General features: G+C 45.8%; 1 long non-coding RNA gene across 2 annotated transcripts; it reads left to right on the plus strand.

Moving 5' to 3' along the window:
• Positions 1-3829: 3829 nt before the first annotated feature.
• Positions 3830-10737, plus strand: LOC147000128 (uncharacterized). Of its 2 annotated transcripts, XR_015046189.1 has the most exons (5): positions 3830-4014; positions 4973-5076; positions 5848-5994; positions 9201-9537; positions 9978-10737. It is a non-coding gene; the product is annotated as an uncharacterized LOC147000128 (long non-coding RNA). The 2 variants fall into 2 exon arrangements; XR_015046190.1 differs by lacking the exon at positions 4973-5076.
• The last annotated feature ends 11580 nt before the right edge of the window (positions 10738-22317 follow it).

Consider the following 22317-nt stretch of genomic DNA (forward strand, 5'->3'; position numbering starts at 1 on the left):
AGCTGCCAAGAGACATGATGACTACAACTCTTATAAAGGAAAACATTTAATTGGGGCTGGCTTACAGTTTCAGAGGTTCAGTCCATTATCATCATAGTGAGAAACACAGGGGTATGCAGGCAGACATGGTGCTGGAGATGGAGTTGGAAGTATTCCATCTTTATCCAAAGGCAGAAGGGAGAGACCCTGTGCCACATTGGGCATAACCTGAGCATAGGTGACCTCAAAGCCCACCTCCACAGTGACACACTTCCTCCAACAAGGCCACACTTTCCAATAGTGCCACTCCCTGGGCCAAGCATTCAAACCTCTGAGTCTATAGGGGTCTGTACTGGCTATTTTTGTGTCAACTTGACACAGCTGGAGTTATCACAGAGAAAGGAGCTTCAGTTGAGGAAATGCCTCCATGAGATCCAACTGTAAGGCATTTTCTCAATTAGTGATCAAGGGGGAAAGGCCCCTTGTGGGTGGGACCATTCCTGGGCTGGTAGTCTTGGGTTCTATAAGAGAGTAGGCTGAGCAAGCCAGGGGAGGCAAGCCAGTAAAGAACATCCCTCCATGGCTTCTGTATCAGCTCCTGCTCCCTGACCTGTCTGAGTTCCAGTCCTGACTTCCTTTGGTGATGAACAGCAGCATGGAAGTGTAAGCCGAATAAACCCTTTCCTCCTCAACTTGCTTCTTGGTCATGATGTTTGTGCAGGAATAGAAACCCTGACTAAGACAGGGTCATATCTATCCCAACTACCACACTTGAACTAATCTAAAACGAGCCATTCCTCTCCCTTGAGTACCACGCCAGGAATGGTATGGATGAGCACGCGGTTTCCTAGGGTCAGGCCTTCACTCTTCCTTCAGTAATTTAAATCCCAGGACAACTTTACAAAGAGGCAGTCGAGCAGCTAGCGAGAAAGGAAGGTATTCTAAAATCTCACAGGTAACGGATAATATTCTGTATAAAAAGTGAGCAGTGCTTATATTCTCTGTGCCTCTTATCCCTGGTAAAGCTCTCCCTTCCACCGCTCAGGATGCAGCCACACCTGGCTTTGACAATGGTACTTGGGGTTTGAACTCAGGTTCTCCTGTTTGTAAATTAGTTGCAATTGCTGCCTGAGCTATCTCCCTGGCCTCCTCCCCGTGTTTGTGTGTTTGCTTTGATTTTCAGGCAGGGACGTATGCAGCTCAGGATACATGAGCGCTTGGTCCTTCTGCCTCTAGTTCCCAGGTACCAGGATTATAGCCATGGCCACCATGACCTGTTTTCTCTGTATTTCTAAGTGATGTGCCTATATGGCTAGTTAGTGATTTTAGGTGTTATATATATAATTTTATTCACATCTAACCATCAAAAATGAGGTTTTCTCTTTTCTTCCTTTCTTGCAGAACCCAGAGCTTTGTATGTGTTACACAAATACTTCACCACATTGGCCATCTCTCCTCCTCCTCCTCCTCTACCTCCTTACTTTTCATGTGGGCGGGTATTTTGCCCACATGTATGTGTGTCATGTGCATGCAGTGCCTATAGAGGCCAGAAGAGTGTGTTAGTTCCCCTGGAACTGGAGTTAAAGTGGTTGTGTAACACCAAATGGCTGCTGGGAACCTACCCTGAGTCCTCTGGAAGAGCAGCCAGTGAGCCTCTCTTCAGTCTGATCATCTTTTCTTTGTTACGTTAGCAGGATGATGGGCACCTGTAGACGATATTTTCTTCACCCTCTCCGTGCAGATCTGTTGTAACTTTGGCTGTGTCCACAGTCAGAGTTTATACAAATCTATGTAAATATTGCTCACGCTGGAGTCATGCAATCGCTCCATGATTTCATTCTTACGTAACTTTATTTCCTTTGGTTATAGTAACAGTGTGCTTTTGTTGTTCTTGTTGTGATGTTGTTGTTTGTTTTCTTTTTTTTTTCTTTTGGGTTCTCTATATATATTTAACAATTCAACCCAACCTCTGCATCAGTTGTCAGCAGCTCTTCCTAGTACATCTGGTCACATCAGGAATTCTGTTAATCCCGGTGACCTCAAGTATTCTCTCCTTCAGCCTTCTCTTCTGCTAGGACTTAGCCAGGTACCCTCCATTCATCCTCTCCTCTGTATGTTGGGTTTCTTCCCTGGGTCACTGTGTTCCCTTCTTTTCTTGCATGTTCCTTTATTAAGAAGTGTGCATATTATTAGCCTCTTAGAAACAGAGTGTTTTAAAAAGACTTCCGTAGGCTTCCAGTTCTCCCGAAGTGTGTGATGCTGTGCCTTGGTTTGGAACAAATTCCATTATCAAGAGTGTTTGCTACATTTTATAATGTGGTGGGAAGGAGGACTTTAGCTGGCCTATGCCAAGGTGTCCCCTAAGGAATCAGGCCATGCGACAGGCCTAGTATAAGGGAAGAGAAGTGACCTGGAAAGGGATAGAGGCAGAGAATAGAGGGGAGAAGGACAGAAAGAAAGAGAGGAAGAAAGGAAGAGAGCATGAGAGGCCTGCCAGGGACATGTAGGGGCAGAGAGAGAGAGAGAGAGAGAGAGAGAGAGAGAGAGAGAGAGAGAGAGAGAACAAGTAAGCTGGGGTAGCCAAGCAGTCCCTCTTATACACTTGGCAGCTCTATAATTTGGGGTAGCTGTTACTAGGTTCCTGGGAGTAGCCTAATGAATTGTCTGTAAGCTAACAAGAACCAAGACCTGAAAATTACCCAGTTATTCTCTGACCTCTACCCATGCATTGTTCACATTTGCCTGCATGCACATGTGCATGCAAACACACACACACATACACACACACACATACACACACACACCATATATAAATTAATTTAAAAATCATTGAAAAGGGGGAAATGCTTGTTCTTCGTAGCTAGGGAATTTTCTGTGATTCATCCAGTGATGATCTTTTATTCCCTTCTGCTTTTGCTTCTCTCTCTCTCTCTACCGAGTTTTTAGATCTGAAATGGATCCCCTCCAGTTTTTCAAAGATTTACTATTTAGGTATTTTATGGGTATGAGGGCTCTGACCACTTGTATGTCTGTACAGCCGAAAACTTATCAGATCCCATTACAGATGGTTGTGAGCCACCTCATGGTTGCTGAGGATTGAACTCAGGACCTCTGGAAGAGCAGTCAGTGCTCTTAGCTGCTGAGCCATCTCTCTAGCCACTCCCTCCATTTTTTTTTAACCGGGGGTTTTACTGTATAGCTAGGCAGTCTGACCTTACTCACACTGCTGAAACTAGAAACAGGTCCTAGTGTGGCCTTCTGAGTGCTGGGATCACAGGTGCATATGTCCATGTTAGACAATATCTTTTTAGAATTGCTATGCTTAGTCTAGTATAATCAAAATAGCCTAATCAAACTAGCCCTTTAAAATTTGTGTTCCTGGTGCAGTTCAGCAGTTAAGAGCATTATTTTTTCCAACCCATGTAAGAAGCAGAGCCGTGGCTTCTGCCCCAGGGTTTTGTGGGATGCACTCTTAACTCCAGGTCTACACAGAGCAGGCTTGTGTTCCCATAGCAGCTGTACACACCACCTGATGTCGGCATCTGTAAGGACAAGATCCGCCATGGAAACCTCTCTGGATTGGCTTGTCCATGTCCCATATAATGCCCCCATCCCTCCAATGTTCAAGGTTAGCATGGGACAGACAAAAGGGCGCACCAGAGTCTCTGTCATCCCCTGGACACAGGTGTGCAGGCTGAGCTTGGAATCAACACCTGTTGCCAGGTGGGTACACAGAGCCCCTCAGGGTGATGCTCCTTCCCTGAGGAGGAGCCAGGCCAGCACTTGCATCCCTGCAAGGATGCTCTGACCTCCTCCCTGGGGAAATCTCACTTGCATCCAGCATAGGGCCAGGGTGTGGAGCAGGAAGCAGAGATTCTCAAGAATCCCTGTGCTTTGCTGCTACAGTGTTTCTCTCTCCATAGTTCACAGGGCGGCTCCTATTTACAACTGTGCACTTAGTTTCCAGGAGAGCCAGAGGGACCCTGCAGGAAGGAGCTGGCCTTTTCTCTCTCAAGATGAGGAGCAGAGTTGAAGGTGAGGCAGACACTTCCCTCAGCCCCTGACTGAGAGGGAGAAATGAAGCTGCTCAGGACACTGTGGAATGCCAAGGGTGAGGGTCCCTGCAGCTGGTGCAGGCTCTGAGACTCCCTGGGGACAGGGTGGGGGTGGGGTGGGGGTGGGGCAGAACTGCAGCTGGAGCTCCTGTGAGACCTGGGCTTCTGTCAGAGCTCTTTGTTCTCACTCCACTCTGCTCTCCTGCTGGCCCTGTCACCCCTGGCCCTGTCACCTTACCTTGCTCTGTGTAACCACTGAAGTGTCCCTTCAAGATCTTAGCCTCAGGTGTCTAGAGTGTCTCTTTCTCACCAGCCTGGTATCACATGGATCGCTTAGAGTGTTGGTCAATCCTCTCTCTATGTCTGTGAAGCTCACTGACACCTCTTATAGGCAGCGTGACCACACCCAACATAAGCCCAGGTTAAGATAATATTTCCACTGTGACCCCAGCCAATCCCTGCTGGATCAAAGGTCTTTCTTTTTTCTTTTTTTAAAAGCATCTACGAAGACAACTTCAGACATTCTTCCACCATGCGAGCATGGCGTAAGAGCAGTTGTCAGGCTTGGTAGCAGGTGCTTTTGAGTCACCTCCCTAGCCCTGTGTCAGAATTTAACATGGATGGACAGTTGGTCATCTTGTGTTCTCTGAGCATTGCTATTTCCACAAGAAAGACTCTGATTGATTATCCAACACCAAATGGCCAGCCCTGAAAACATACAGACTGTGCAGGCTCAATTTAAGAATCTATGTGCAATTACACATACATATACGTAATAACAATTCTTGGGGAGGAAAGGCCATGAATTTGAGGGGAGCAATGAAAGCCGTAGGGGAGGGTTCGGAGAGAGGAAGCAGAAAGAGAAAATGATGTAAGAATTTTATAACTGCTTCTAAAATTAAATAATACTTTTTATTTTTATTTTTTGCTTTTTCCAGACAGGATTGTTCTATGTAGCCCTGACTGTTCTGAAACTCACTCTGTAGACCAGGCTGGCCTCAAAGATCCACCTTCTTCTGCCTTCCAAGTGCTGGGATTAAAGGCAAGTGCCACCACTGCCTGGCTTGAAATACTATTTTTAAAGTGCTGAAATTCAGGCTGTAGAGATAGCTCAGTGGTTAAGAGCACCGACTGTTCTTCCAGAGATTCTGCGTTCAATTCCCAGCAACCACATGGTGGCTCATAACCATCTGTAATGGGATCTGCTGCCTTCTTCTGATGTGGCTGAAGACAGCTACACTGTACACATATATAGAAAATAAATAAATAAATCTTTTTTTTTTAAGTGCTAGTATTTGGGCCCAAGAGAAGGTAAAAGGCTCCTGCCTCAAACCCTGATGCCCTGAGTTTCTTCTGTGATGTGCCTCCCTCCCTAAACACACCCAAAATAAGGAAATAAAAATGAAAGAGAGAGAGAGAGAGAGAGAGAGAAAGAAAAAGAAAGAAAGAAAGAAAGAAAGAAAGAAAGAAAGAAAGAAAGAAAGAAAGAAAGAAAGAAAGAAATTCTACACTCTTAGCTGGAAGGAACCTTTGTCTTATGACTGCCTCTCAGTCTTGCTACCCATGAGACCTGGTCCCAAAATTCCCTTGTGTATGAAGTAGGTCTCTAGGGCAGCCCAAACTCCTGTGTTGCTTCTCTATGATCAAAGAGATTACAAGAGTATGGTGAGGGCTTGGGTGTGGCGAGACCAAAAAAAAAAAAAAAGTCCCCTGGGATCTGCTGGGTTTTTTCTTCACAGATGACTGCTTTCATACAGCTGCCTGTGGATACAATGTATCTTTGTGACGTTTGTTCTTTCCCTTCTGCATTTAGCTTATTCAAATGGCCTCTTCCTGTGTGCCGAGAAGCAGCAGGCCCCTGGGGTTCTCCGTGTGAAATAGGTGTGAAGCATATCCTGGGCTTGCAGAAGGGCTGCAGGTTGGACCCTCTTAGCAAGGAGATGGACCTCTGGCTGCCTAGGTTAGTCAGACTCTTTCCCAGAGAGTTCCTTACTTACCAAGACAAAGGAAGCCCCACCCTCATATCCACCCCTCCCCCTCCCCACTCAATAAATGTCTACGAAACCCTGACAAAAGGAATCAAGAGTCCCAACACTGGGGAGATAAGTGTCAGAAGGATCTTTTTTGTACACCCAGCCTGGGCTAAGTAGTAAGACATCGAAAGGGGGGGCGGGGGAGAAGGAGGGAGGGGAAGGAGAAAGAGAAGAGAATGGTTTCATATTCATCTTTTTAAAAAACGCAAACTTTAGCCAACTTGAAAATACAAAGTACCAACAAACTGTACCCACTTCTTGGATTCCTGTTGAGAAAGCTGAGTTAAGTAGCACATACAAGAGCTGTGGGGGGTCAGTCTGCACAGAGCTGAGTAGCCACGTGCCCATCTTGAAACTGGGATGGGGTATGGGATACTCTAGCCAGGTCAGGCTTCTCCAGTCATGACCTTTGGCCCTAACATGACTGCATGCTATGTGCTGGTAGGTCTGAAAGCTAAATTAACCCTGTGCCAACTTAGCTTATGAAATGTTTCCCGGCAATTTATAATAATGTGTTGAAAGGCAAAGCCTGGCCCAAGGGCCTTTTAAACCTGACTTGCCTAATTTCTGCTCTTAGAATAAGGTGGAAAACACATAAAAGAGAATTTTCAAAAGCTTACCCTTCCATTCACAGTGTCTCAACCAGGGAAGGCACACATGTGTAAGGTTTATAAAGCCAGTTAACAGACAGGTACATAACATAAGATAAACATAGCCTTTCCCCTTATTTTGACATTTTATAGACCTCTAATCTATTGTTTGGTTTTTTGTTTTGATTTGTTTTATAAAATAGGGTTTCTCTGTGTAGCCCTGGTTGTCCTGGAGCTCAATTCTGTAGACCAGGCTGACCTTGAACTCACAAAGATCCACGTGCCTCTACCTCCTGAGTTTTGGCATTAAAGGTGTGCTCCACCACCACCTGGCTACAATCCCTAATCTTTTTTTTTTTTTAAGATTATTTATTTATTTATTTATTACATGTAAGTACACTGTAGCTGTCTTCAGACACTCCAGAAGAGGGAGTCAGATCTCATTACGGGTGGTTGTGAGCCACCATGTGGTTGCTGGGATTTGAACTCTGGACCTTCGGAAGAGCAGTCGGATGCTCTTACCCACTGAGCCATCTCACCAGCCCTACAATCCCTAATCTTGAAGGCTGGATTCTGACTTCTCAAACTGATCATTAGTCCACAGCAGAAGGTTTGCAGTGGGCAGAGCTGGCCCCGGTTAGGTCCTCTTTCATGCTAATGCTGTCCTGGGCAGCAGAGTTCATGAATGCCTTCCTGTGAATGCTGTAGCTCTCATGGTGAAGTTCCCATCATATGTCATTAAAATGGTCACCTTCTTGTGTCTGGTGAGGTATATGAGGGGTATAACACCTTGGGAAGACACACGTAGGCACTGTTTATCAAGAGGGACATTCTGGTAAGGCATTCTAGAGTTCCAGCCTCTGGTCTAAAATACCTGGTCCTACCCCTTCTTCTCATGGGTATTACCATGACAAAAGTAGGAGACGGGGCACTAAAAAATGGTGGGGTGAGGGGTCGCAACAGGGACTACTTTATGTAAGTCCATGTGGATACATACTTGCAATTTTTTTCATTAGCTTTTTATTAAAGTAACTCACATCCCTGGAATGGATCAGGTGGTGAGAGCTTACAGCAGGGACTTCCCCCCCCCCCCTTCTCTTTGCAACGTTTTCACAGGGACTATTTCCTTGAATGCATCACTCTCGGAGCATTTGCCTTGACAACCCTTGAGTCTACCGCCATAGTCAGTCTATGGGCTTGGGATGCAAGGGCCACAGAGCATACATCATCTCAAACTCCGAGAATTTTGTGAGGATGATGGAAAGAAGTTTTATTTTATCCCACATTTTATTTGAATTAAATTGCTGGTACCTGTCTTACATCTCCTGCTCTGCTTTTGGCACACAGCAGGGCATCCTCAGACACACTGCTGATATAGCACCTTTGGTTCTGCTAATAGCTAGCACCCCTGCTTCTGCAAAAGTCTTGATGAAAAAAGTTAAGACAGCTACTTTTGTTAATCATTTAGCAGAAAATGTTACTCATGCTCTAAATGTTTAAGAGAATTTAGATAGGTGTTTGGAACAATGGATTGATGCTCTTTATTGATACTATATTCAAATTATCATAAAGAGGTTCAGAGTCTAAGAGTAAGGAGCCATCTCCAGTGTCATGCTAAATACGAATGGATTTGTGTCACTTCTAACACAATGGCAGTCACTATAATTGGGAGAACATTCAAAGACACTTGCAGGGTATTTGGTATAATTCTAACACCTCTCTGGATGTTTTAACTTTGCATAACAAGATTATGAATTTAAACAGTGCTGCTCCACTGAGTTTAATTCTGCCGATAAAATTATTCATGGCTTAAGGTCAATATTTTCATCTTGGTCAAGCTTCAAGAATGGCTTGAACATGTTGGCCCTTCTTGTCCTAGGAATACTTTTATTCCTGCCCATTTTGATAAAACTTGCCTTTAATAACATCATGTATCTTGGTAGCCAACGTATATAGCTTGAAACTAAAAATGGATCCCCAGACAGAGTCTTTAATTTAACAGGCTACCAGTCAATGACGGGTAAGATTCTGCACAGAGCCCAACCAACCTAAGATAAAAATGCATTAATTTGACAATGCACATTCCATGACAGGTAAGGAAGGCACTTTTGTCAGAACAACCTAAGACAGACGCAGTCTTGTTTATGAAATAAAAAGGGGGAAGATGCGGAGAGCCCTTGATGCCGCTTCTAGAATATTGGCAAGAATATTTACACTGGGCTAGGAGGACAAGGGAGTAAGCTCAGATAAGAATATTTACATTTGGGCTGATGCAAGGATCAAGGTGAACACAGCCAGGGAATGTATGGCATTCCTTTTATCTTGGTCATCCTGATAAGCCCCTAGACACAGTGGCTACAGGACTTTGTGTTTATTGCCTTGTTGATTATTATGCCTTTGACCTAAGAACTGACCTTATTCTTTGCATGTACCTAGAATGGTATAAAAGCAGACTGGGAAAAAATAAACCTGCTGCAGCCTCAGCCCTGGCTGGAGTCAGGCTATAATGTTGTCTAACTGTCTTTCCTTTCTTTAATCGTCAGTCTTTCCCTCGAGACCCTGATGACTGACTGAGCTGGCTTGGTCACGACACCACTGCTTGGCTCTGAGAATCACTTATTGTTGTCAGTATGTCTTTAATTTCCTTCAGTGTGGAACAGTTGTTCCTGGACTCTCATAATCCTGCTGCCATTGGTTACTGAAGCCTTGGTCTTTCCGTCTGTGCATCAGTTTGGACTTCTCTGGTGCTGCTGAAGGGGCTCAGGCTGTGCAGCCTCAGCAGAAGATTCAGAACACCAAAGCCGTATTTACTGCACCCTCCTGGCTGGAAGATGACTTGGATCTGTCCCATGCCTGGTCATATTCCATTATGTGATTAGGGTAAGGAGTTTGAGATTTATTTAAAGAGCATCTGGAAAGATGTCTCGGCAGTTAAGACATCCCACCACGCACTCCAGTCCTGAGGGATCTGGCACCCTCTTTTGGCCTCTGAAGGGCACCCGGGAATGCATGCAATGAACAGGCATACATGCAGACAAAAACATCCATACACAAAATAGTTGGGCTGGAGAGATGGTTTAGCAGTTAAGAGCACTGACTGCTTTTCCAGAGGTCCTGAGTTCAATTCCCAGCAACCACATGGTGGCTTACAACCATCTGTAATAGTATCTGATGCCTTCTTCTGGTGTGTCTTAAGACAGGGACAGTGTACTCAAATACATAAAATAAGTAAATATTTAAAAAATAGTCATTTAAGAAGATTCTTGGAAATTACTTAAATATTCCTTTCTTCACCAAATATTTATTCACCTTCTTCACAGCATTCGAGGCCATCAGCACACACTGGCTTCTCTTCTCCAAGGCTGCCCTGTTCACCCAACCCCGGCTCCATCTTGCAATCATAGGCGCCCCCTTGTGGTACATGAAGACCCCCCTCATGTACTGCATGCCTCTGTAGTTGTGTCTACACCTGCCCATCTACCCTGCTCTGTGAAGCCTCCGCCTTGCTTATCCACCAGCTTTGGATAGAAATTGTTCATAAAGGAAACAGAATAAGAACAGAGGAGGAGAGGTAAAGAAGACAGGGAGGATAGGGTGGGAAGAAGGGGGGTGGAGCGAGATAAACATTGGCTTATTGCGGAGTATGGGGTCATGGCAGGGAGTTCATCTTAACTACATATTAGAGGGTAGAAATACTGAGACTCAGAAAATGAAAGTGCATATTGCCACGCTGACTTTAAGTCTAATTCTTTTGCCTTGCTGGAAAAACAAGATTATACTGACATTTATCTGACACGGAAAATTGAGAAAGGGATTTCTTTAGGTCACGTGGCCCACGAACCAGCGGTAGGAGAATTAGAGTGTCGTGAGCTGAAAGGAGGCAAAGTGATGACAAGACATCCTTGTCACTACGTGCCCTTGGTTTAGAAATGAGGGATAGACTCAACACCTTCACAATGTGAGCTGAGGCTTACCAAGGGGCCCAAATACCCTGGGAACAGACTCTTCCCAATATAGCTGTCATCCTGCCACTCTGCCCTGGGGCATACATTCCAATTCCCAACTTGTTCCCTAGTTTTGTTTTTTTTTTGTTTTGTTTTGTTTTTTGTTTTTTTTTTTGTTTTGTTTTTTTTTTTGTTTTTTTTTTTGTTTTTTCGAGACAGGGTTTCTCTGTGTAGCCCTGGCTGTCCTGGCACTCACTTTGTAGACCAGGCTGGCCTCGAACTCAGAAATCCGCCTGCCTCTGCCTCCCAAGTGCTGGGATTAAAGGCATGCGCCACCACGCCCGGCTTGTTCCCTAGTTTTGAAAGCAAATGGATAAGCAAAATCTAGCACTGGGCTTACTGCTTGCATGGAATCTTTGTTAAAATGCATATTTGTTGTCTGAAAACCAATGTGTAAGTGGTGGTTTTGATGATTTGCTCGGGAATCTGCCTGTGAAGGCTGAAGTCCTGTTCCACAATTGGTTCTTGATGGATCAATAAAGATGCTAGCAGCCAGTGGCTAGGCAGAAGAGGTGGACTTTCAGGTTCCCAGAGGCAGGTTAAGATGCAGGAGGAGGAGAAGGGGTCACCCACTCTGTGAGATCTCAGGTGGGATGGCCATTGGCCACTTCCCTGACTGGGCCTAGGGTAGCAGGCAGGAGATTAGAAACACATCTAAGCTGAGGGCAGATTTAAGGTGCTGAGCAAGGAGAAGATAACTGGGCAACTGAGGGAAGGATTAGAGAGGTTTGAGCTGGAAGTGAAGAGAAGGCAGCGCTAGCTGAGAAAGGCTTAGAAGAGCCAGGCCATTGAGCTAAAAGCATATTAAAAATAAGCTAATGTGTGTGTGGGTCTTTCATCCGAGTATCCAAGGGGACCTGGGCAGTGGGCTGGTAGTGCTGTCTGCCCGGAGCTTAAAGCAGAGTAGTAGAAACTACACAATTCACCAACAGGGTTTCAAAAGAGAACTCTTTTGTTTTGTTTTGGCTTGGTTTGGTTTGGTTTGGTTTGGTTTGGTTTTGGTTTTTTGAGAAAGGATTTCTCTGTGTAACCCTAGCTGTCTTAGAACTCACTTTGTAGACCTGGCTGGTCTCTAACTCAGAAATCTGCCTGCCTCTGTCTCCCAAGTGCTGAGATTAAAGATGTGTGCCACCACTGCCCGGCCAGAAAGAGAACTCTTTAAACATCCCCACACTATGGTATGGTATTATGGATAAGGTCAAGAAATAAATACCTAATGGAAGGTACATTGGTCCATGTACTGTAAGGAGGACAGCAATAAGCCAGATACAATCACAATGTGGAAATGGCAGGTATAGGAGGCTTAGAGGGGATCTGGTATGGGGAGGAAGCCTGGAAAACTTTCTAGAGAGTTGAAAAAAAGCAGGGTTAGCTAGCTCCGTGTTAGTGGGAGAAGGATAGGGGACAGTAGCATGTAGAGAAGAGAGAGTACTCACTCACTCTCAGGTTCTGCCATTGGAACATGGGAATAGAGGGAACGTGCTCAGAGACGAGGGACAGGCTTAAGCAGGAAGGCACCTTGTCTCAGAGGACTGACATCACCAGGCTTCACCCCAGTAAAACCAATAAAGAGTTCTTAACAGGGAGTCTGAACGCAGGGTGTGATTTTCCAAAAATCATTCTGGATGCAGTATGGTCAGCGGCCTGCACAGTGCTCCGGTGAGGAAGCCATTCCTGTGGCCTCGGTGACTGAGTCTGAGGACTCTCTCCTGAGGAGAAAATGAAAAGCTTGAGATTTGAAAAGGAGGGCAAAGGTTGGAGTGTAGTTCAAGTGACTGGGTGGTTGCCTAGCCTTCATAAAGCCTTGAGTTTGAATCGATGGTGGCAACACACCTGTAAAGCCAGCATTTGGAAGGTAGAAGGAGGGGGGCCTGAGTTCAAGGTCATCATCCTTGTCTACATAGCAAGTTCAAAGCCAGCCTGGGCTGTATGAGACCCTGCCTCAAAACAAACAAACAAACAAAACACACACCCACACAAACAAAAACTGAGAAAGGTCTTATGAGATCTTGACAGGAAAGATCTTGGCCCGTTCTTGGCCGCTTTGTTCCCTGAAGTCTATCTTTTCAGTCTAAGGGGACTCAGGAGCATCCCCTCTTTGTCGAATTCCATGTCCAGTCATTTGGAGACTCAGGGCAAGGAGCTTCTGAAGTGACTGAGTGGGAGGGGACTAATAATTAAGTTATATAATTAGTCTTGGGTCGGTCAAATCCTCACCGTTCCACGAAGATCAAAGATTTACTGTCAAGACTTGGAAGACCAGTGGAACTCATCTCTCACAGACAGATTACATAACATCCTTAACCAAACATGAAGACACGCCCTATTGAGACATCTCTTGGCCTCTGTGTGCCGCCCCAGGTTCGATTCCCAGTACCTACATAATAGTCCATACTACCTGTTGATCCAGTCTCTGGGAACATGGAGTTCTTTTCTGGTCTCCACAGATACTGGGAATGCACATGGTACACAGACATAAATCCATTTTTTAAAAGAAAGCAAGAAATAAAATAGTCTTTTTAAGACTATTGTGTCTCTTCAAGACTGTAGAACAGAAATCTAGGTCCACCCTTCCCAGACAACCCTGCCTTCCCAGGTCTCAGACCAATCTGTAAGAGCCCTGGATCCCACCAGCCCTGCAGTACACAGCTTCCCCAGGCAGCCTATTCTTGGCCGCTTTGTTCCCTGAAGTCTGTCTTTTCAGTCTAAGGGGACTCGAGAGCATCCCCTCTTCTTCTCATTCTACGTCCAGTCAATTCACCGCCTTGTCATTCGCTCAACTCCAAAAGTGCTGGCTCAGAAGAGGGTAGAGAGGATTGAGCAGGCATCTGAGGTCAAGAGCACAGAAAGCCCGATCTCTCCCCAGAGGGCAGGCTCTCCAGGGCATGGCAGGCTCTCACTGGGCGTGTTCAGAAACCAGGTGACATCAAGGAATAAGGAAAAGATAGCACGGATGTTTTCAATGGACTTTGTCAACTGGCAGTGTGGTTTTGTGCGACTGTCCCCACAAAGCGCTGTTTGTAGTGTGCATTTGAGGTTATGAGGATTAAGAGATTTAGAGGTGTACTCAAAATCATCCGAGCCTGGGACTTAATTAAAAACACGAGCATTGGGCCAATGAGACGGCTCAGTGGGTAAGTGGCTTGCTGCCAAGCCCCATGGCCTAAGTTTGATTCCTGAAACCCACATGTGGAAGGCAAGAACAGCAAGCTGTCTTCTGACCTTAACGTGAGTGCAGCCCATGCCCACATCCACACACAATGAATAATTAAAAAAAAAAAAATCTTCATTTCCCTCTCTCTTACCCATCTCATTTACCCAGGGATGGTTTTCCAAACCCCACACACTCCCTGCTTTAGATGTCCACAGATCATTACAGTGCAGCAGAGGCTCCTTCAGTGGGTCCCTAAGATGCACCCAATCAACAAATACTCTGAACTTCACAAAAGGTATGGCTTTTATGATGAAAGGGAAGCAAAATTCAAAGGATCTGGAGGCCTGGAATTTTCTGGAATAGGAAGGTGAGTGCACTCCTGTAGGTAGGCGCCATCTTTGTCAAAACCAAGAGTCTGTCCAAACACAGCAGCCATACAACCATAGATGCCTGCACCGATGGGTTTTAGACTGGTCCTTTAGAGCAGGGCTTCTGCAGGTTCCTCCTTCCCTGCCTGTGTCTGAGGCATATCCTCAGACATAGTAGCATCCTGTAAGCACACTTGCCAGTCCTTGCAACTCCAGTCAAGGGTCCAGTGGATAATAATTGCCGGGTACAGTCTCTGCATTTTCGGCTCCCAAGTTTTGATGGCCCCGTTGGCCTTCTTTCAAGGAATGTGTGATAATCCATATGAAATACTTGCCTGAGTAGAATTTTGATGTTTTATTTTTGATCAGACCATTTTTTTGACAGCCAAGGAAAGCTTTAATTTGTCATCAAAGCTAACTAAGGTGGGACCTGTGTTCCACCAATCTTGATGCATGTCCAATAGAGTCACATCTCTCTGCTTTATAAACTTCAGTGCTGTGTTCTTCGATTGGATTCAATGTTAAACGCCACAGAATCATGTACTCTTGTTTCCATGGTTTGTATATGCTCGGCCCATGGAGTGGCACTAGTAGAAGGTGTGGCCCTGTTGGAGTAGGTGTGTCACTGTGGGCGTGGGCTTTAAGACCCTCACCCTAGCTGCCTGGAAGCCAGTATTCTGGTAGCAGCTTTCAGATGGAGATGTAGAACTCTCAGCTCCTCCTGCACCATGCCTGCCTGGATGCTGTCATGTGCTCCCGCCTTGATCATAATGGACTGAATCTCTGAATCTATAAGCCAACCCCAATTCAATGTTGTCCCTACGAGAGTTGCCTTGGTCATGGTGTCTGTTCACAGCAGTAAAACCCTAACTAAGACGCTTGTACATAATAAATATTGATTCTCCGTTTTGTTCTTTCATTCCTCCAACACATGTTGGAGAGCTTTCACACGGGGAGACCCTCTTGGCGTATTGAGAATGTATCAATGGACAAAAGGGATCTGACTCTTCCCCTCCCCCCCCCTCCCTTCCCCGGCTCTGACATTTTAGCGGAATTTATTTTCATTTCACTAAAACAAGCAATTTCAAAAATGACCACCACTTTTTGTCAGGGAGGGGGAGGCATAGTAGGAGCCTCCCAGTGAGGCCAGTTGTGACCCAGCGTGGGGACAGACCTTACAGATTCACAGGAGATCCTGCTGCCCTCACTGCCCATCGGGCTGTCCCCTAGCTGTCCTCATGCTCCCTGCCCCCTTTATTTTACTTTTCTTCTATTTTTATGTAGCATTATTATATTTCACAATCTCCAAATCCCCTCATGGGCCAAAGGGTTGGACATATCCTATGATACACAACTGGCACTTGCTTTAACTAAGATAAATTTACATATAATGAAGATATAGATCATAGATCGTGGGCATGTTTGTTTGTTTGTTTGTTTAAAGCAAGGGAGTGTGTAGGAGCTGCCTGTAATTCTGGTACCTTCTGCAGCTACAGTGCAGGGTAGAATTACATATTGTGTTCAGAGCGATGATCCCAAGGCTCTGCAGGATGCAGAACCGGTAAGAAGAGATTTAATTATGTTCATTAGGCTACTTATTAAAGCTAGGCAATGGACTGAGGCAATCTAGAGAGATTTCAGACAACAGTGTCTTCTCATTAACCCGTAGTTAATCAGAAACCCAATTAACCAATGCGTTCTGCTCCTCAGTCCCGCTCCTTCCAGACTTACTTATTCTTCTTCACAGCCGTGACGGAGTCACCGGTCCAGATCCCATCTTCTCACATTTACACCATGGAAATCGATGGATTATTTCATCCTCCACAGGACAGAATGCTTCCAGAGACAAACAGGTACCTCAGAGAGAGATGATTGGTCTGTCGAGGAAGGGGCATGGATGAGATATAGAAGCCTCAGCCTTTTCCCAGATATTCTGCATTCTCTTGAACATATGTAGAAGTGAAAAGCCCACAAAAATGAGAAATGAAGCTGGCATGGTGGCTAATAGCACTCAGGAGTCTGAGGCAGGGGGATGACAGGCTTGAGGAAAGGCAGGTCTCCATAGGGAGGTCCTGTCACAAAAGAAACAGAAAAAAAAGCAAAATGAAGCAACACAAAGTTACGGTTTTCTCTCACAGACGGCCCATTTGTGATTGGTAAGTCTTTTCTTGTTTTTTTGTTTTGTTTTGTTTTGTTTTTGTTTTTTTTTTTTCGAGACAGGGTTTCTCTGTGTAGCTCTGGCTGTCCTGGAACTCACTCTGTAGACCAGGCTGGCCTCGAACTCAGAAATCCACCTGCCTCTGCCTCCCAAGTGCTGGGATTAAAGGCATGCGCCACCACGCCCGGCTGGTACGTCATTTCTTTGACCATGATGCACCCTTGGGAGTTCCAGTCTGTGAAAACACTAGACTTACCCCCCTCCCTTCTGGCTGCCTTAGGTTAGACCCTCCTTGGAACCTCCAAGCCCCGCCCACATTCTTTTCTTGGTCACCTGAGTTGAATCTTATCTACACCACTTTTCACTTCTCCTTCTCCCTGGTTTTTCTTTACTTTCCACGCTTCTAAAGTATTTTTTTTTCCTCTGGGCAGTGGTGTCACACACCTTTAATCCCAGTGCAAGGGAGGCAGAGGCAGGATCTTTGTGAGGTTGAGGCCAGCCTGGTCTACATATTGAGTTCCAGAGTAGCCACAGTTACATGGTGATACCCTATAATAAAAAAAAAATTAAATTAAAGAAAACAGAAAAGAAAAATAATAACAACAACAAAACCTATAAACAAACAACCCCAAGAACCTTTCAGGAGGCTGGAAAGATGGCTCAGTGGGCATACAGCTCTTGCTAAGGATGTACTTTGGATCTGGGTAGCTACATTAAGGGATTTGCCAGGAGTTACTGACTGTAACTCTTGTTCCAAGGGCATCCAATGCCTCTGGTCTACACAGGCACCTACACTTATGTGCACGCATATTCAAGCCTTATATTGCAACTAAAAATAAAATAAATAAGTAGAAAGTCAGAATAAATCTTAACCTTAGGTTCAGGAGGTAGCTCAGTAAAGCATTCATGCACACACAAACACACACACATATGTTACACACATTACTAGTGAGAATTCAAACTAGTACGGCCTTTACAGGAGACAATAGAAGTACCAGGAGATAGTTTGACCTGGTTTCTGTCTAAAGGAGATGCAATCAGACTATCAGAGACACCTGCACTCCTGAGTTTACTGAAGTCCTACTCATAGTAGATAAGATCCCCAGTCAAAAGGAACGATATGAACTTACCAGTACCCCAGACTAAACCACCAACCAAAGAGCACACATGGGGGGACTCATGGCTCCAGCTGCATATGTAGCAGAGGATGGCCTAGTCGGTCATCAATGAGAGGAGAGGCCCTTGGTCCTATGAAGGCTTCATGCCCCAGTGTAGGGGAAGGCCAGGGCCTGGAAGCAGGAGTGGGTGGGTTGGTGGGGGGGAGTGGAGATAGGGGGTTTTGTGGGGGGGAAACCAGGAGAGGGGATAACATTTGAAATGTAAATAAAGTTGGGCAGTGGTGGCGCACTCCTTTAATCCCAGCACTTGGGAGGCAGAGGCAGGCAGATTTCTGTATTTGAGGCCAGCCTGGCCTACAGAGCGAGTTCCAGGACAGTCAGAGCTATACAGAGAAACCCTGTCTCAAAAAACCAAAACAAAACAAAAATAAATGTAAATAAAGAAAATATCTAATTAAAAGAAAAGAAAGAAAGATACCCAGCCAACCCAGACGGACATGGGAGGACCACTATCTAAGGAATCTGAGGTACGCTGTTCAGTCATAAATGCCATTCAGCTATAGAAGGAAGAGAAGCCCACCATTTTAACGCCGTGGGTGGACTTGGGGGTCTTTCCATTAAGTAAAATAAGGCAGACACAAGCTATGGTTTCACTCAGATGTGGAATCTAAAAGTGCTGAATGATAGCTGAGAGTTGAAGCTGAGAACAGTCCTGGTGAGAGGCTGGGGAGAAGAGGAAGGAAGGAGGGCTAGGGTGAGGCTGGTCATGGGTTTGATGTGCGGACAACAGTAAGTTTTGGTGTTCTATGGCTCACTGGGATGAAAAGAAAATGTACCAATATGTCTGTCTCCTAACAAGGAGAAGGGAGGATTTCAATGTATTCAACATGAAGAAATAATAACATTCCATCAAGCTGGCATGAGGGCTTAGCAGGTGCCACCAAACCTGGCAGAGTTTGATCCCTGGAGCAAACTGACTCCTAAAAGTTATCCTCTGACTACATGTGTATGGAGGCACAGGCACACGCGCACACACACACACACACGCACACATAACACACACACACATACACACACACACACACACACACCCCTATGTAAATAAATATGACTTAATTTTTAAAAATGGTTGAAGGTGGGCTGGTGAGATGGCTCAGCAGGTAAGAGCACCCGACTGCTCTTCCAAAGGTCCTTAGTTCAGATCCCAGCAACCACATGGTGGCTCACAACCATCCGTAACGAAATCTGACTCCCTCTTCTGGTGTGTCTGAAGACAGCTACAGTGTACTTACATATAATCAATAAATAAATCTTTTTTTAAAAAAATGGTTGAAGGTGATGATCTGCTAATTATCCTGACATAACCAGCACACAATGTGTACATTACTGTACTGGCTAGTTTTGTGTCAACTTGACACAGCTGGAGTTATCACAGAGAAAGGAGCTTCAGTTGAGGAAATGCCTCCATGAGATACAACTGTAAGGCATTTTCTCAATTAGTGATCAAGGGGGAAAGGCCCCTTGTGGGTGGAACCATCTCTGGGCTGGTAGTCTTGGTTCTATAAGAGAGCAGGCTGAGCAAGCCAGGGGAGGCAAGCCAGTAAAGAACATCCCTCCATGGCCTCTGCATCAGCTCCTGCTTCTTGACCTGTTTGAGTTCCAGTCCTGACTTCCTTGGTGATGAACAGCAGCATGGAAGTGTAAGCTGAATAAACCCTTTCCTCCCCAACTTGCTTCTTGGTCATGATGTTTGTGCAGGAATAGAAACCCTGACTAAGACAATTACCATCACGAAAATATAAAGTGCAATCATTATACCAAAGAAAGCAATTTAAGTTTAAAAAGAAAAGAGAAAGCAATCTGGTAGGGGTGTTAATATGTATGCTAGCAATATTATTTCTAGCTGCATTAGTTTAGTTCCATTATTCAACATGGCACATGTCTACCTAAATATCAGAAAACTTTTGAAAAAAGTGTGTCTGTGTGAAAGGAGGGGGTGGAGTGTAAAGCAGACAGGAGCAGGGTGACTGTGCCAGAAGTCAAGGCAAATGATGTATAATTAGAAGACATAGTGACACAACCCATATGTCATCAGGACGCCTGACTCACATGTAGCACAAATATAACTGTTCCCAAGATGTGCCTGAGAGGAGGTGTAACTGTCAATGTGATCTTTGTTGTTGCTAATTATTTATTTTACCAATATGAGTGTTTGCCTACACGTAAGGATGTCAGATCCCTAGTACTGAGGCTTCAGATGGTTGTGAGCAGCACCGAGATTCTGGTCATCGGTCTGGGACCTCTGCAAGTGCAGCAGATACTATTAACTGCTGAGCCATCTCTTCAGCCTAAATATTTGTTTTTAAAGTCACAGAGGCCGGGGAAACCCATACTTTTACCCTACCCCGGAAGGCATAGACATTGGTTGTATCAGGCTTCTCCTTTTCGTTTCGCCTGCTAGCATTCTAGTTTCAGAACGCGGAGCTTGTGGTTTCTGACCTGGCACAGAAGTGGCTTATTTATCCTAAAGGCCAACCTGGTCAGCACGTAAACACGTAGGGACGTGCTGCCCCCTGCAGGACACGTGGGCACCTGCAGCCCCATGCTCTATTAAAGTACCATCCTGCGATGCGCATAGCGCTGTAGTGTTTGTTGCTTTCCACTGTGCGGCGCTGCTGTTCCAAGTGTCACTGTCCTGCCTACAAGGGACAGGAAAACTTCATTACTGAAGGAACCAGGCAGGGAAGTAGGAGAAGGGGGAGATTGAGGAAGGAAGCTAGCTGGCTTTATTCCATTCCTTGGAATCCCCCTCATCTGACCCTTTCAATGAAGGAAGCCACTCCCACTCTCGGCAGCCTGTTCTTGGGATGCTTCCAATAGGTCCCGAAATTGGCTCCCCACACATTCGCCAGGGGAACTCTCTTACAGACTTCCAGATTGCATCCCAAGGAAGTCTGATTCCTAAATGTGGGGAGGCACCTGGTCACATCGTCCTAAAATCTCACCAGATGATACTGATGTGTGGTTTACAAAGAAATGGAAAAGCCGAGGGCAGCCTGTTCAGTTCCCTGACGCCCATTTAGTGAGTGGCCTTGTGACCCACCTTGTCCCCTTCAGTGTATCCTAGGGAGGGAAACAGGACAGGACCTGGATGTCCTCAGCGTCATTCAGCTCTGGGTTTGTGTCCTGAATTAACAGTTTCCTCGCTGTGGGATGATTTAAAATGTCTCCTAATGTTTCCTGTTCCTGACTGCAAACGGAGACAGTCACCTACCTGCCTCAGAGGCTGCTGTAAGCCTTATACGTGATCCTAGGCTGTACTGAGTACCCGGGTTGCCTGTGTCCGGTGGGTGCTTTTAATTTTTTTTTTTTTTTTTTTCGAGACAGGTTTTCTCTATATAGCCCTGGCTGTCCTGGAACTCACTCTGTAGACCAGGCTGGCCTCGAACTCAGAAATCCGCCTGCCTCTGCCTCCAGAGTGCTGGGATTAAAGGCGTGTGCCACCACACCCGGCTTTTTAATTTAATTTTATTTCTTTACTTATTCACTTTACATCCTGCTCACTGCCCCCCTTCCAGTCACCCCCTCCCACAACCCTTTCCCTTCTCCTCTGAGCAGGTGGTGCTCCCTCCCGGTTCCCTCCACCCTGGCACTTCAAGTCTCTGCAAGGCTAGGCACTTCCTCTCTCCCTGAGGCCAGGCAAGGCAGCCCAGCTAGAAAGACAAATCCCACGTACGGTCAACAGCTTTTGGGACAGCCCACATTCCAGTTGTCCAGGACGCACATGAAAGCCAAGCTGCACTTCTGCTATGTATGTGAGGGAGGCCCAGGTCCAGCCCAAGTGTGCTCCTTGATTGGTGGCTCAGACTCACTCTTAAGCTCCAAGGGTCGAGGTTAGTTGACTCTGTTGGTCTTCTTGTGGAGTTCCTATCCCCTTCAGGGCCCCAGTCCTTCCTCCTATTCTTCCATAAGAGTCCCCAAGCTCCATCCACTGTTTGGCTGTGGATGTCTGTATCAGTCTGAGTCAGCTGCTGGGTGTAGCCTCTCAGAGGACAACTTGCTCCTGTCTGCAGGCATAGTGGCATGTCCTTAAATAGTGTTAGGATTGGTGTTCCCCATAGGATGGGTCTCAAGTTGGGCCAGTTACTGGTTGGCCATTCCCTCAGTCTCTGCTCCATACCTGCATTTCTTGTAGACGGGATAAATTTTGGGTTGAAAGTTCTGTGAGTGGGTTGGTGTCTCTATCACTCCACTGGGGTTCTTGCTCCGCTACAGGAGGTGGCCTCTTTAGGTCCCATACCCCCAGTGTAATGAGTCACAGCTAAGGTCACCCCTATCGGTTCTTAGATACCTCTTACATCCCAGGTCTCTGTCTCATCCTGGAGATGCCCCTACATCCTCATCCCTGTCAGTCACAGGTTTCCATTCATTTTCATGGCCATCTAGCCATCTCTCCTGTCCTTCCCCACACCTGATCCTGAATGCCCCATCTCCCCTCTCTCTCAACTCTACCACTCCATCTGCCTCTTACGGCTATTTAATTCTCCCTTCTAGGTGAGATTCAAGCTTCCTCCCTTGTTCCTTCCTTCCTGTTCAAGCTGCTTTGGGTCTGTGGAGTGTAGTGTGGTACCTGTATTTTACGGCTAATATCCACTTATAAGTGAGTACATTCCGTGCATGTCCTTTGGGTCTGGGTGACCTCCCTCAGAATATTCTCAAATTCCATCCATTTGTACTCAGACCCTTCTGGCTCACCCCGACAGTCTCCTGGGGTCTCACTCCACACCAACAGCCTGGACAGCAGAAAGCCTGTGTCTTGTTCACAGCATCCTATCTAGAGTGTCTTCATTTTAACTCA

Source organism: Mus caroli, unplaced genomic scaffold (assembly GCF_978045245.1).
Source record: "Mus caroli unplaced genomic scaffold, Mus_caroli_1 scaffold_20, whole genome shotgun sequence".
Classification (NCBI taxonomy): domain Eukaryota; kingdom Metazoa; phylum Chordata; class Mammalia; order Rodentia; family Muridae; genus Mus; species Mus caroli.